At 41.0% G+C, this 4,700-nt stretch overlaps 1 non-coding gene across 1 annotated transcript; it reads right to left on the reverse strand.

The window, feature by feature from the left end:
* Nucleotides 1-2,141: 2,141 nt before the first annotated feature.
* On the reverse strand, nt 2,142-2,213 carry TRNAT-AGU (transfer RNA threonine (anticodon AGU)). Its single transcript has one exon. It is a non-coding gene; the product is annotated as a tRNA-Thr (tRNA).
* Between the last annotated feature and the right edge of the window lie 2,487 nt (nt 2,214-4,700).

Consider the following 4,700-nt stretch of genomic DNA (forward strand, 5'->3'; position numbering starts at 1 on the left):
ACTATGATGATAAACATGCTGAGTTCTGGCAACGTGTCGTCTATGGTGACGAAAACACCTTCACCTCAGATGGTCATCCACAAACATAATATTATGTTGGCCCTAACACCAGGCTACTCTCTCTCTCTCTCTCTCTCTCTCTCTCTCTCTCTCTCTCTCTCTCTCTCTCTCTCTCTCTCTCTCTCTCTCTCTCTCTCTCGTGGCTGTCTATTCCTAACAATATGTGCCTCAGCTTCATCCATATCCATAGATTGGTGTTGTCTGTAGGTTGGAGAATGTCTCACTACTGCAACGTAACTGAACGTCAAACAAATTGAAGAAAATACGTAACTACCTGCAGCCTTGTTATCCCACAACATAGTAACTACCTGCAGCCTTGTTATCCCACAACATAGTAACTACCTACAGCCTTGTTAGGTTTCTACTGTATATATGTCACACAGTCGTAACTAGTTTAACATATTGACATGATTCAGCAACACCTACACAAACATTAATGATCAATAAAACCTCCATCATGATGTGGTATGTTTGACATACACACTTCACTATCACTTATACCGTCACAGTGGACGAGTCTGAAGGATTAATTATCGTGCCCTGGCAACCTACCGGACGCACCGGCAGGTTGCCAGGGCACGATAATTAAACCTTCAGACTCGTCCAGCAGCACGACTATAGATGTGTTAATGATGTGTGGCGACTGTATGATGGGCTTTATGTTTCACACACGAGGCACAACATGTGGTGGTCAGCCACGAGCAGGAGTGGATGTGTCACTGCTGGATGATTGTTGGCCTGGATGATGAAGGTCAGCCACGAGCAGGAGTGGATGTGTCACTGCTGGATGATTGTTGGCCTGGATGATGAAGGTCAGCCACGAGCAGGAGTGGATGTGTCACTGTTGGATGATTGTTGGCCTGGATGATGAAGGTCAGCCACGAGCAGGAGTGGATGTGTCACTGCTGGATGATTGTTGACCTGGATGATGAAGGTCACCACTAGCAGGAGTGGATGTGTCACTGCTGGATGATTGTTGGCCTGGATGATGAAGGTCAGCCACGAGCAGGAGTGGATGTGTCACTGCTGGATAGGAGTGGATGTGTCACTGCTGGATGATTGTTGGCCTGGATGATGAAGGTCACCCACGAGCAGGAGTGGATGTGTCACTGCTGGATGATTGTTGGCCTGGATGATGAAGGTCACCACTAGCAGGAGTGGATGTGTCACTGCTGGATGATTGTTGGCCTGGATGATGAAGGTCAGCCACGAGCAGGAGTGGATGTGTCACTGTTGGATGATTGTTGGCCTGGATGATGAAGGTCAGCCACGAGCAGGAGTGGATGTGTCACTGCTGGATGATTGTTGGCCTGGATGATGAAGGTCAGCCACGAGCAGGAGTGGATGTGTCACTGTTGGATGATTGTTGGCCTGGATGATGAAGGTCAGCCACGAGCAGGAGTGGATGTGTCACTGCTGGATGATTGTTGGCCTGGATGATGAAGGTCAGCCACGAGCAGGAGTGGATGTGTCACTGCTGGATAGGAGTGGATGTGTCACTGCTGGATGATTGTTGGCCTGGATGATGAAGGTCACCCACGAGCAGGAGTGGATGTGTCACTGCTGGATGATTGTTGGCCTGGATGATGAAGGTCACCACTAGCAGGAGTGGATGTGTCACTGCTGGATGATTGTTGGCCTGGATGATGAAGGTCAGCCACTAGCAGGAGTGGATGTGTCACTGCTGGATGATTGTTGGCCTGGATGATGAAGGTCAGCCACTAGCAGGAGTGGATGTGTCACTGCTGGATGATTGTTGGCCTGGATGATGAAGGTCAGCCACGAGCAGGAGTGGATGTGTCACTGCTGGATGATTCTTGGCCTGGATGATGAAGGTCACCACTAGCAGGAGTGGATGTGTCACTGCTGGATGATTGTTGGCCTGGATGATGAAGGTCACCACTAGCAGGAGTGGACGTGTCACTGCTGGATGATTGTTGGCCTGGATGATGAAGGTCAGCCACGAGCAGGAGTGGATGTGTCACTGCTGGATGATTGTTGGCCTGGATGATGAAGGTCAGTGGTGTCGGATGACGGTTTACCACAGTCATATATGTTCCGATCCTGAATACTGAAAACAAAGGCTCCGCCGGGAATCGAACCCGGATTAGCTGTTTACTAGATAGATGTGCTAACCACTACACCACGGAGCCACTTGTCAGTGGCGGAAAAATTTCTTATTTATTAACAAACGTGACTGAGGACTTAAAGAATCTGGTACAAAAATAATGGTTATTGTGATAAATGATTTGTTTATGATACATATGTATTGTGTTGCATTATAATGGTTGTTCAGAACCAAGATCCTTAAACCTGAATCCTAAAAGATTAAAGAATAAAAAAGTTGTGAAAAACATAAACATATATATAAATAAACCACAGAATATATTTTCCTTGGGATATCTAAAAGAAAATGCAATACAAGGAGCTAGTTTAAGGCAGGAGTATTTCATCTTTGAACAAAACATTTACATCTACGTCCCTTATCTTTCGTCATCATTTCTTATGTTTACTACCAAGAATGTCTTTTACCTAACATAAAAATTCTGTATAGGTATTTGATTAATGTTCTCCAACAACGCGTTGTATAACTCTTCGTTAGTGAAGTTCATTTCGTGTAATGGATCATGCATTACAAAGTTGTGTCTATCCACACAAGTGTTACACGTCCCAGGTAAAGATATATTCTAGAGATAGTGTATATCTAACATATATATGTGTTTTATAAATATTTATAAAAGTTTTCCTGAGGGACAATACCTAAGACTTTCGTATTAAAGTTGATCAGTTGTAAGTGATCAAGCATTACAAAGGTGTGTCCATTACCACAGGTGCTACTGATCCCAGGTAAAGGTATTTCACCATCTTTGTATCTTTAACCTTTCTAGTTATAGATGTTTCATCCCTGATTCCATCCTCACAATGGATGTATGTGGTTTGTGTTGTCTTAACATATCATTAGTCAGTTGAAGTGGAGAACATGCTTCTGAGCCTAGCCACTCTACTCTGTCTTCCACATGCTATTCAAGAGGTGTTACCGGATTCCGCCTATAAGTGTTTATGCCGGGAGTAACAAGTTACCTACGGATGGCTTCTCTTTTACTACTTTTGATGATTTGAAGAATTTGTGCAACATATTTGGTTTTATGATATTAATAAGATTGTTAGATTCGCATATATTCTTTGTCATTTGATGAACTTTAGCGTGTTAGATTTGACTGTGTCTTGTTGCTATTCAGAAACATGTTCTCAAAAAAAATACTTCATTTCAATCCATAAAGAATATTTTTAAGGAAAACGTCGATGATTTTTCATAAGCATTCATCGCCTCAAAAAAGCAAGTCTATTTTTCACAGTATACTTAATGATCCTTACTAGAGTGTTGAAGAATATAAACTCATAACTTGTTTAAGACCTTCTAAACCTTGTGCTGATAATAACTACATTACTTTTCTGTAGGCAATATCGTTTTAATGCGTAAAACCCGGATAAAAAGGTTGTAATATAAGATTTGATGGTATTATGTTTAGATTGTCGAAGATATTACCGATTTCTACATGTAAAACATTTATGTTATCTGCAAAATAGAAATCTTTATGTTAGATATGTTTATTTTACCGGTTTTATGTTACATACATTTCTGTACCTTGTGCTCCAGAAAAGTTATGGGATTTAATTCATTATCGTATAAAATAATTTGCTTAACATCAATGTCCCACGTACTTTCTATAGAAATCCGGTAGCAATATATTTTTTGCATCTGGATTCTATGACAATCAATGATAGGTTCTCAGACTCAGTATAAGTGTAATTCATGTTACCGTAATGCTGTCTAAGGTTCACTCTTGGGTTTACATTGCTGAACAACGTCAGTGTACAATGGCCAGTGATATTCACCGTACTCATATGCTTACACTGTGTACACATAGCAGGCAAACTACAGTATCATCTTAAGATGTGGAAATAAAACTATCAAGGCAGGAGAAGGATTTAGGTGTCATCATTAGTAGAGATGTAAAGCCAAGACAACAGTGTATTAATGTACGTAATAAGACTAACAGACAACTTGGTGTCATGTGTTAGTAGCAAGAATGAACAGGTAATATTACAGCTATAGTTAGTCACACAACACTTACATTATGACGTACAATATTGATCACTGTATTACAGTATGCATATCATTTCCTTGATACCAGGCATTAGAATCCTTCCAAATGAACACATTAAGATCATGAGAGTTTCTTTCTCTCACAGGTGGCAGGCAGGGTTAGTTATGTAAGAGGTATGTTTACTGATGTAATCTGTACCTTTACCTGGAATATCATCAACTTCTCATATCGTTACTGTAATACGTATAAACTTAGATCAGCACAGTGTATTGCCAAAGAACAACACCATTAGTCATGAGGAGTACAACTATATCTCATCATCTGAAATCTAATTACTACCAATTATTGTATCAGATGGGCAATGCCTGGAAGACGACAGCGATGTGCTTTCTGAATATATTTTCACAGAAACTCCATAGTAGAAATAAGTTTGTAACTATAGCATTAGAATGATTCAAAAAAAAGAAAGTCACATGAAGCATAAAACGGCCTTAGAAAAGGAGAGTTGCAAGTGTAGCAGCAGCAGGTGTT

The sequence above is a fragment of the Panulirus ornatus genome, chromosome 12, assembly GCF_036320965.1.
Source record: "Panulirus ornatus isolate Po-2019 chromosome 12, ASM3632096v1, whole genome shotgun sequence".
Classification (NCBI taxonomy): domain Eukaryota; kingdom Metazoa; phylum Arthropoda; class Malacostraca; order Decapoda; family Palinuridae; genus Panulirus; species Panulirus ornatus.